The following is an 11296-nucleotide window of genomic DNA, read 5'->3' on the forward strand; positions in this document are numbered from 1 at the left end:
AAGGATTATAAGCCACCAGAGGGACCAGTAAGTACAGCAATTGTGGTACCTTTATAGTGTGCAATTTACACATTGCGCAATTCACACACGGTGTATTGTTACTAATACTAATAATATCATTATTATTACTCCACCAGTACCACTCATAAGCTGAGGAACATAATCCTCACAGAATATTCTACATCCACTAATTGGCAGCTGAGGAAAATATAACCCTCACAGAATATTCTACATCCACTGCACCAACAAGTGAGTATCAACAGTATTGTCAATTTGCAACTAGCAACCTCACATCTTCTCAGTATAGCACGGTGAATTGTTCTAATATAATTCTAGTCGTTTTTCCAACAGGAACCGACACAGACCTGTTATTTCACCAGCTGCATCTGGGTTGACCCCTTTTTTCTTTTAGGTGGGTATCGCACATGTAAAATTTTATATAGCCACAGTTAATTGATGTTTTAAGGGGGGCAATCACTTTTTATCATCGGGCACTGTAGGTGTTAGGTTTCATGGTCTTGTTGCTTCACAGCAGGATTCCCGAGCCTTGACGTCTGCAGTCTCCCATTCCTCTCCAGCCGCAGAAGAGGCTGCTCAGCAGACTCACCAATCCCGGCGCTCTGCTCAGACTAGCACTGTGGGTTTGGTTGCTGCTACCACCTCTGGTCCAGCTATAGCAACGCATGCTGGTCAGCAGCGAGCTACACCAGGGACTAAGTCCTCCTTTCGGTCCACTAAGCATGCCCGTGGGACGATCTCTCATTGGAGAACGGAGGTCACATGCTCAGTTCCTGCTCTGATTGGACCATCAGGAAGGTCACGGAAGGTCGTGGCTATAAAAGCCTCACATGGCCGCTCCGCCATGCGCTATGATAGAGATTAATTCTCATGTTTATAGTGGTGTTTGTGATGATGGGATGTATGAGACAGGTGAATGACTTATTATGAAACCCCTTCCCTTTGATACACATGTTAGTAGGGTTTGGAGGTTAGAGTCATCACTTAATACTGGTACCGCCTAGCGCCACAGTGCAGTCAGCGCTCTCATCCATTAGCGCCAGTGGGTGCCAGTCAGCACAGGCATCACAGTACCGCTTGTGTCGCAGCGTCCGTCTGTACAGCGCCGTGCATAGATAGTGTGCTTTCCAGCACTAAGCTCAGGCTGGTAAGTGGCGACCGCGAGTGCAGACGCAGTACACACTCAGAGCGGTAGGCTAATGCTTGCAGTGCCCTGTGACGTTTAACAGGGCACATCGTTCTAGAGGGAACTTTCCCTGGCTCCGCAGTAGCTGTTCCGGGTGCTAGTGGGTCTAGAGGGGCACCGTTCTCGTGTCTCGGCAGCAGTGTCCTGTGACCTCATGCTAGCGCTCCTCTAGCTGTAGCGTGTGAGGTTTAACAGGCTTCGGCATCAGGTTCTGCGGACTCTGTGCAGTAACAGAGCCGCTTCCTATTACACCGGGTCAGTGGGTCCCCGCCGTTGTCCAGCAAGCTGTTTACTACTGTCTGTTGTTATTAGCAGTGGTATACCATCTCTGCACGGTGGACCCTGGGTTGCGATCGCACTTATATTTTTTTTTCAGTGCAATCTGCAACCCAAACAGTAGGTTTAGATTTCTTTTTCCCTTAATAATAAGGAACGAAAGACCTTCATTTAAAAACTGCATTTTGTAAATACTTGTGTTATCTGTGTCTAATATTTAAATCTGTTTGATGATCTGAAACATTTAAGTACGACAAACATACAAAATAATAGGAAATAAGGAAAGGTTGCAAGCACTTTTTCACACCACTGTATAAATATATATACACTACTGTATACAATCTCCATCCATACATGGATGTGTCTGTGCCTGGTATAGCAGCTGCCTAGCACTCTGAAAATGTAAATGGTTGAGGCCCACAAAGCAGGAGAAGACTATAAGAAGATAGCAAAGCGTTTTCAAGTTGCCCTTTCCTCAGTTCGAAATGTAATTAAGAAATCACATCCAAAAATGATATTTCATATTTTTTTATTTGATAGGTTAAAAAAGAGGAGATACACCCCATCAAATAAAAAAATATGAAATATCATCTTTGGATGTGAGTCCTGGGAAGCGCTGCCATTCATGGGCTGGATGTGCCTTTCTTGATTTACTCATCCTGTGTGAGCCTGAATCTGTCTCTTTCACTTGGATCCACCTGAGGCAAGCTGCAAGCCCTGTCTATTGAAAAGTATCCCAGAAGGAAGGATCTTTGAGGATACACAATCTAAAGCCATATTAGTCTTCTATCAGGTGAGTGCATTTCTGTCTATCGGCCTAACCGACTGCTGCGCACTGCAAACAACTTTCGACTAAACTCTGTACTAATCCGTACCTCCCACTCCCGACTCCAAGACTTCTCCCGCACTGCGCCAATCCTCTGGAATGCTCTACCCCAAGAAATTAGGACTATCCACAATTTGCATAGTTTTAGGCGCTCCCTCAAAACATATTTGTTCAGAGCGGCCTATCATGTTCACTAATCAAAATCATTCTATGTGTAAGTGTGCATGAGTAGCCCATTCACTATCTCCATCCATCCCTCTCTCCCTCAAGATGGCTGGACCATCATTGTAAATACACCATTGTAAATACATCCCTGTACTTTGTATCTCCCCCACCTCATTGTAGATTGTAAGCTCTCACGATCAGGGTCATCTTATTTTGCTTTAATTATGGTAGTTAACATTGTTACTTATGACTTGTGTTTTGAAACTGTTAAACTGTAAAGCGCTGCGGAATATGTTGGCGCTATATAAATAAAGATTATTATTATTATAAAATTGTGCACCCTTTAATGACTACAATATTGTGTTTATGCACTTAGGGCACCGCGATTTGTCTGTTCTTCTCTCCCAAACAGGGATTTTTTGTAATTACAGTTAGGTCCATATATATTTGAACAGAGACAACATTTTTCTAATTTTGGCTCTAGACATTATCACAATGAATTTTAAACAAAACAATTCAGATGCAGTTGAAGTTCAGACTTTCAGCTTTCATTTGAGGGTATCCACATTAAAATTGGATGAAGGGTTTAGGAGTTTCAGCTTTTAACATGTGCCACCCTGTTTTTAAAGGGACCAAAAGTAATTGGACAGATTAAATAATTGTAACTAAAATGTTCATTTCTAGTACTTGGTTGAAAACCCTTTGTTGACAATGACTGCCTGAAGTCTTAAACTCATGGACATCACCAGACGCTGTGTTTCCTCTTTTTGATGCTCCGCCAGGCCTTCACTGCGGTGGTTTTCAGTTGCTGCTTGTTTGTGGGCCTTTCTGTCTGAAGTTTAGTCTTTAATAAGTGAAATGCATGCTCAATTGGGTTGAGATCATTTTGCTTTCACAGTAGCAGCACAACACTTTTTCAGTGTCATAATACAGCATCCCATGGTCATTAGAGATAACAGACTGACACCGACCCTATCTATAATAATAAATGCCCTAAGCAGCTTCCGGTTGTAACAACTTCCGTCCAGTTGTAACCGGTGACGTCACCACACACACACACACACACACGCACATGTTAACCCTTAACACACCAAACCGCCTCAACACACACTCCTCTCACCTCCACTCACGTCCACTCACTCTTTCACTCCACATACATTCCTTTCTCTCACTCCGTTTCTCATACTCACACCGTCATCGTCGCTGCCCGACATCTTCCTCCGCCGCCGCGATCCTGGATCCAGACGTTCTCCAGGCCGCCGACATGTTCTTGCGGCGACGCCATCTTGGATTTCGTGAAATCCCGCGATAGTCAAGATGGCGTCGCCGCAAGAACATGTTGCTGGCGTGGACGACTCGGGATCCAAAAAGATGGCGTCGGCGAAATCTCGCGAGATTACGTCGACGCCATTTTGGATCCCGATGTTGTCCACGCCAGCGACATGTTCTTGCCTGCGACGCCATCTTGACTATCGCGGGATTTCATGAAATCCAAGATGGCGTCGCCGCAAGAACATGTCGGCGGCCTGGAGAACGTCTGGATCCAGGATCGCGGCGGCGGAGGAAGATGTCGGGGCAGCGACGATGACGGTGTGAGTATGAGAGATGGAGTGAGAGAGAAAGGGTCGTATGTGGAGTGAAAGAGTGAGTGGATGCGAGTGGAGATGGTGAAAGGTGAGAGGAGTGTGTGTTGAGGAGTGTGTGTTGAGGGTTAACATGGCAAGAGGTGTGATGCTATCGCATCCTCCCGATGCGATAGCATCGGGCCATAATCTAGTCTATTATAATGGAGATGTCACTGCTGTGAACTGGGCATGCCTCTGTGGACTGCACAATTCACAGGAGTGGGAGTGTTCTGCTGCCATTTTCATGGAGCCCTCGGATCTGCTTCCAGCATAACAAATCCTAGACATACAAGAACAAAATGAGGGAGAAAAGCACAGGCAGATTAGCAGAGACTGTAAAGACATCAAGGAGGAACAGTGTAGGATCAGCATTATAGGAGCAGGAGCAGAAGTTGTGATTTATCCAGGGCCGCCATCAGGGCATGACAGCCCTTACTGCTGTATGGGGCCCGGTGAACAGCAGTACAGAAGGGGGCCCGCAGATCAGGGGCCCCGCTCCTGTGCTTCCAGTCATCGGGCCCCAAGTGCTGTGCGTCATCGGGCGCTGGGCGGCCCCAAGTGTGCGCTGCGCCAGGCCTGCAGCGCACACATCAGCAGAGCCACCACAGCGGCCGACATCCAAAGCTACAGAAGTGCTGAAGGACCTGTGGTGACGTCATCATTATCACAGGCCTTCAGCATTGATCAGCTCCGTCCCCTGATCACATGACGATGACGTTACCACTGGTCCTTTCTGCTCACACAGCAGCAGCTCCATCTTCAAAGCAGGAGCGCAGTCAGGTAAGAAGAAAGATTTTATTTTATTTTATTATTGAAAGGGGCAAAATGTTTCCCTGGCAGGATGGAGACCCAGCTGGGGCAGAATGGAGACACACAGAGGCAGAATGGAGACTCGAGGGCAGGATTGGAGACACACAGGGGCAATATGTAGACTCGGGGGCAGAATGTGAGACATGGGGGCAGAATACAAGACATGGGGGGCAGAATGCAGACATGGGGGCAGAATGCAAACCATGGGGGCAGAATGCAAGCCATGGGGGAGAACGGACATGAGAGCAGAATGTGAGACAATGGGGCAGAATGCAAGACATGGGGGCAGAGAACAAGACATGGGGGCAGAATGCAAGCCATGGGGGCAGAATGCAAGACATGGGGGCAGAATGCAAGCCATGGGGGCAAAATGGACATGGGGCAGAATGCAAGACACGGGGCAGAATGCTGGACATGGGGGCAGAATGCAGACTTGATGGGGCAGAATGCTGGACATGGGGGCAGAATGCAAGACATGGGGCAGAATGTGACAGTAAGACACAGGAGGGGGCAGAATGTGACAGTGAGACACAGGAGGGGCAGAATGTGAGACATGGGGCAGAATGTGAGACATGGGGCAGAATGCAATACATGGGGCAGAATGTGACAATGAGACACAGGAAGGGGCAGAATGTTACAGTGAGACACAGGAGGGGGCAGAAAGTGACAGTGATACATAGGAGGGGCAGAATGTGAGACACGGGGGCAGAATGTGAGACACGGGGTCAGCATGGACATGGGGGCAGAATGTGACAGTAAGACACAGGAGGGGGCAGAATGTGACTGAGACACAGGAGGAGGCAGAATTTGAGGCACCGGGGCAGAATGTGAAAGTAAGACACAGGAGAGGGCAGAATGTGACAGTGAGACACAGGAGGGGGGCAGAATGTGACAGTGAGACACAGGAGGGGCAGAATGTGACAATGAGACACAGGAGGAGCAGAATGTGAGACATGGGGGCAGAATGTGACAGTGAGACACAGGAGGGGGCAGAATGTGACAGTGATACATAGGAGGGGGCACAATGTGAGACACGGAGGCAGAATGGACAAGGGGCAGAATGTGACAGTAAGACACAGGAGGGGGCAGAATGTGACTGAGACACAGGAGGGGGCAGAATGTGAGGCACGGGGCAGAATGTGACAGTAAGACACAGGAGGGGGCAGAATGTGACAGTGAGACACAGGAGGGGGCAGAATGTGACAGTGAGACACAGGAGGGGCAGAATGTGACAGTGAGACACAGGAGGGGCAGAATGTGACAGAGAGACACTGGAGGGGGCAGAATGTTAGACACAGGGGGCAGGATGGGAGACATGGTGCAGGATCATGGGGCAGGATGGATACGATGTAGACAGATGGGGCAGGATGGGGAGATCATATGGGGGCAGAATGGATACTCATGAGGGCAGGATGAGAGAAAACATGGCTGGATCCAGGAATCAGACACACGGGGGCCAGGATGGGGGATATTATTACCATAGGGGCTAATTAAGGGATATTATTACTGCAGTGATGTATGTATTTTATTTTTTGAGGATACTGTTTTAAATGGGGGAGGTTCTGTTACTGTGCAGAGAGACACTATGTCGCCTTTTTTCTTCATCTGGTGTAGTGTAGAAGTTGGGAAAAAATTAAGTAATATGTTCTGCAAGTGGAGCTCTAGATAACTGTGCTATTTCCTGCAGAGATGAGCCCTGGCTGGAAGACGTGATTGCGGTCTGTGCTGGATGAAAGATGAAAAGGAAAGATGAAGGACTTTACCTAGAGACGTCACTGGTCAGTCAGTGTGTTACCTGTACAATGACACTATACACTATATACAGAGTGCCTTTGTACAATGTCACCAGTGATCACTGTATTACTTTTACACTGACACTATATACAGAGTTCCTGTGTATAATGTCATTGGTGATCACTGTATTACCTGTACACAGACACTGCATACTAAGTACAGATCTCCTGTGTATAATGGCACTTATGGTGATAGTATTATGTTTTTTTTAATAATGATCAGTATTGTAGTATCCAGTCACCATGTACTGGTAATATGTGGTCTGGGCATGGTGCGGTGGTATTTGTTTCTTGTATGTGATATTATTCAGTCACCATGTGCTGGTAATATGTGGTCTGGTCTTGGTGTGGTGATATTTGTCCCTTGTATGTGCTATTATTCTGTCACTGGTGGTAATATGTGGTCTGGTCATGGTGTGGTGATATTTGCCCCTTGTATGTGCTATTATTCTGTCACTGGTGGTAATATGTGGTCTGGTCATGGTGTGGCTGTATTTGTTCCTTGTATGTGGTATTATAGGTCACATTGTGGTGGTAATATGTGTACTGGACATGGTGCGGTGGTATTTGTCCCTTTGGATGTGATATTATTGGTCATTTTAAAAATTGAAAAATAAATAAAAATATACCTAAATTGTATTGGATATTTTAGCAAATGTTTAATAGGTAAGTGTAGAGTAGGGACCGGCCAAAAGAGTCTACCTTGTCATGGTGTCAGATTTAAAAAATATTTTGACCAAAACAAGAGCTGCTGGCTATGTGTGTGATCTGGAAATGGGAACTGTTAATGTGTGATTTCATGAGAAGTGAAATTTTTCCAAGAGAGAGCAGTGGGGCTGTGGACAGTTCGAGGGGTGGAGGGCGGGGCTGTGGACAGTTCGAGGGGTGGAGGGCGGGGCTGTGGACAGTTCGAGGGGTGGAGGGCGGGGCTGTGGACAGTTCGAGGGGTGGAGGGTGGGGCTGTGGACAGTTCGAGGGGTGGAGGGTGGAGGGTGGGGCTGGGTGGAGCCTGGGCAGAGTCTGAAGGGGGCCCCGAAAATTTTGCCAGAATGGGGCCCCGAAATTCCTAGTGGCAGCCCTGGATTTATCCCTCAGTAAGATAAGATAAGGAGCTGCAGGTCTGCAGTGAATGGCCAGGCATTGTGGAGGGGGGTGAGAGAATCATGTAATATGGTGAGAGAGACATATGAAGACTGATAGGAGAGAGAGAAAAAAAGCATGGGATGAGCCTGAAGACTCTGTACAGGACTATACTGGGGTTAGACACTCCTGTGCTCCTGGTGATTAAGGACAGCGATGCTCAGATTTTTGGGGCTTTGGCTTCTGAACCATTTAAAATAAGCCATTATTTCTATGGTACAGGGGAAACGTTCTTGTTCACTTTATGCCCTGAATTTAAGGTCTTTAAATGGACAAGTGATAATGTGAAGGGTTAAAACTAAAATCAAAGCTGAAGTTTCATTTTATCCATTCTCTGAAGGTTTCGTTTCTCCATTTTTGTTGCTGTAAGATAAATTTTTGTAATTGGCATGGGCCGTCATGAAACCAGACTGTTCACATCAGGTGCAAGATAAGGGAGGCGCGGGTGTAAAACTCTGAAGAATATGCCATTATACTACTTTCTACGCTATTTAGGTACGGATATATATGCAGTTCCGGTTTTCTTGCAATATTATTGGCTTACAAAGTGAAGCATTACCATGATATTATTGGTAGTTGGGAACCTTGCATAATTAAGTAAAATATTATAAAAGAAGTGACTAAAATAAAGGGACTTAGTGATCTGCCTCGATCCTCCCATACAGAGACCCCAGTCTCCGTGTGGTCATTTGAGTTGCTAGCAACACTGTGGAATTAATTTGGAAATCACTGGATCAACCGTGAAGGGTTATTTTAGCCCTCCCAAAATAGCTACCTCGACAGTGGTGCCCAACGTGGGGCCCCTGAACAGGGACGCCTCTGCCCCCGGAGGACAACAAGACAAAGGACCCTCGGAGCGGACACAGGTGCTGGAAAATTGGGACTGATCACCCCCCACGACAACCACGGTAAGTTGGCAGTTATACTGTTCAGACTGACCGTTGGTGTGGTTTTCCTGTGCTTGTTGCTGCAAAGAGGATCTGAGGTTTGTCCCCTGGTGGGGTGATTCATGGGTGGAATCATATAGAGGTGTAGACCCGTTGGGGGCCCAGTGCTCGAACCATACCTCATAAGGGACGGACACCCCGGATTGACCAGTGATTGTGGCTCTCTTTATAGTCAAAATACCCTGACATTCCCGATCATTATTAGTAATCGGGCGTGGTGAGTGATCGAAGACTGGGTAGGATACGTAACTCAGGTATATATAGATAGATATATATAACGAGAGGTGTCCGGAGGGATAGTCTGAGACGCCCTCCTCCTTTCACTGAGTACTGCGAATTTTGGGCAATCCCAGAGGGGGATTAGTGACCCGGTGGAACAGAGACTGAAATGGCCGCCAGATCTGTGCACAATTTAAGTCAGGGTATTTAGCTCTAAAGGAGAGAATTATGTTTCTGTGGAAGAAAAAGAAAAGTTTGGAATTGTGTGAAGGATCAGATACTGTTAGTCTTATGATTCAAAGACGAGGAAAGAAATCTGTCAGGAATGCAGGAAAAATATTTTCGATTCTGGGATTTCCTAAGGGCGGGAGGTTGCAGCCTACGCTATGGGATGCAGGAGTTAAAAGGTTGACTGATGATGGATTACTTGAAGGCGCTGAGGAATTCCGTGGCTTGGCACATGAATTGTATAATGAAGGTTATGTGGACATTGAACAGCAAGTGAATTCTGATTGTTTCTGTTACTGCTATGTTGAAGAAGGAAAAATTGTCTATTATTATGACAGGGACGGGATGTATTGTGGTTCAAGAAAGTGACTGTGGTGTGAGAAAGTGATTGATTAAAGAAGGAACTGAGATTAATGAGAATGTGTCAGGCAGACGAAGAGTTAAAAGTGATGATTTGAAAGAAGAGGTCTCCCTGCTAGATGACGATTGTACAAGGAGACCGAGAGTCGCAGCCCCCACCTTTTCTTTGTTAAACGCTCACGGTATCTATTATCAGCCACCGCTGCCAGCCTTAGTCCCTGTTATTGCTAGTGATTATGAGTATCCACCCCTTCCATTTACCAGCTCCAGAGGAAAAAAAAAAAAAGTTTTCAGAAGACTTTAACCCGCTCTGTTCAGCAGAGAGAGAGAGAAAAAAAAAAAGAGCAAACAGCAGCCTCTAGCCCCCACCGCAGCTGTGAGCACACAGTGTGCCCTTCAGCCCACACAGCAAACTCTCGCCCCCCCTCAGACTTCAGCTACTGGGAACCCTGCTCCTCAGCCCCTCCCTGCTAATTCTCGTTACTGCTCAGTTTGTAATCTCTCCCACATGTCCTGTAAATTTACTAGGGGCAGATTTATTATCACAGTTCCGCTCCAGAATACAATTCCAAGATGATGGTCAGATGGTTTTTTTGTTATATAATCCCTATGTAGATGAAGACAGTGAGGAAATCTGTATTTTGCATGCCTTTCCCACAGTTATGCCACAAGGGGCCCAAAACAGTTCCAACCAGTTTTCAAAAAAAAAAAAAATATGAGCAGGTGTCTTTTGCCATTTCTGCCACTGTTAGCCTCCTTAAGTATCTGGCAGCACTGAACTGTCGGGTTTCGGCCTCGAGACTTCAGTTCTGCCTTGGTCAAGTGATCTTCTTGGGTCACTGTCTCCTTCAGGGTGCCAGACACCTCACAGAAGAAAGAAAAATAGCTGTCAGCTCCCTTCCTTTCCCAAAAGATGAAACTGAACTCCAGGGTTTTCTTGGACTATGCACTTATTTTTGTCAGTGGATACCGGATGCATCCCGCATAATGCAACCCCTTTACAATGCCTTGAAAGACGGTATAATGAACTATAAGGAAAGATGGCAGTGATGAGGATTACCTCCAACATGATTGTTCCCAACTTCTGACTGAAGAAACAGCTACTCCACCAAATGTCAGTGAGAATTCACTCCCAAATCCTGATCTGGTGTTATTCACGGATGGTTCAAGATATGCTGATGAGTTTGGTAGATTCCACACGGGATATGCTGTTACCACAGAGGACACTGTAGTGCACGCAGCTGCACTCCCGCCCTCACAGTCAGCACAAGAAGCAGAACTCCAGGCTCTGTCTACTGCATGTACTTTGGCCAAGAACAGACGGGCTAATATATACACAGACTCACGGTATGCATTTGGTATTGCTCACGATTTTAGGGCTCTATGAGCCAATCGAGGGTTTATTACTACTGCCGGAACCCCAGTGAAAAATGCTGAAGCTGTTAAAACCCTCATGGACTCGATCAAATTACCTACTCAGGTGGCCATTATCAAAGTTAAGGCGCACAGTCCTAGGACCAGCCCACAGACTGTTGGCAACATATTTGCGGATATGCAAGCAAAAGCCGCCGCTCTTTTACCCGTTGAACCAACCATACCATCTATGGTGACCACACGCTCTCAGCGTAAACAGTTACAAGAACCTGAGGATCTACAACAGACTGAGGTTTTCTGTCGGACCCCGCGAGACCGCTTAAAGACAA

Source organism: Dendrobates tinctorius, unplaced genomic scaffold (assembly GCF_039654945.1).
Source record: "Dendrobates tinctorius isolate UK_male_01 unplaced genomic scaffold, ASM3965494v1 ptg000062l, whole genome shotgun sequence".
NCBI classification, from domain to species: Eukaryota; Metazoa; Chordata; class Amphibia; order Anura; family Dendrobatidae; genus Dendrobates; species Dendrobates tinctorius.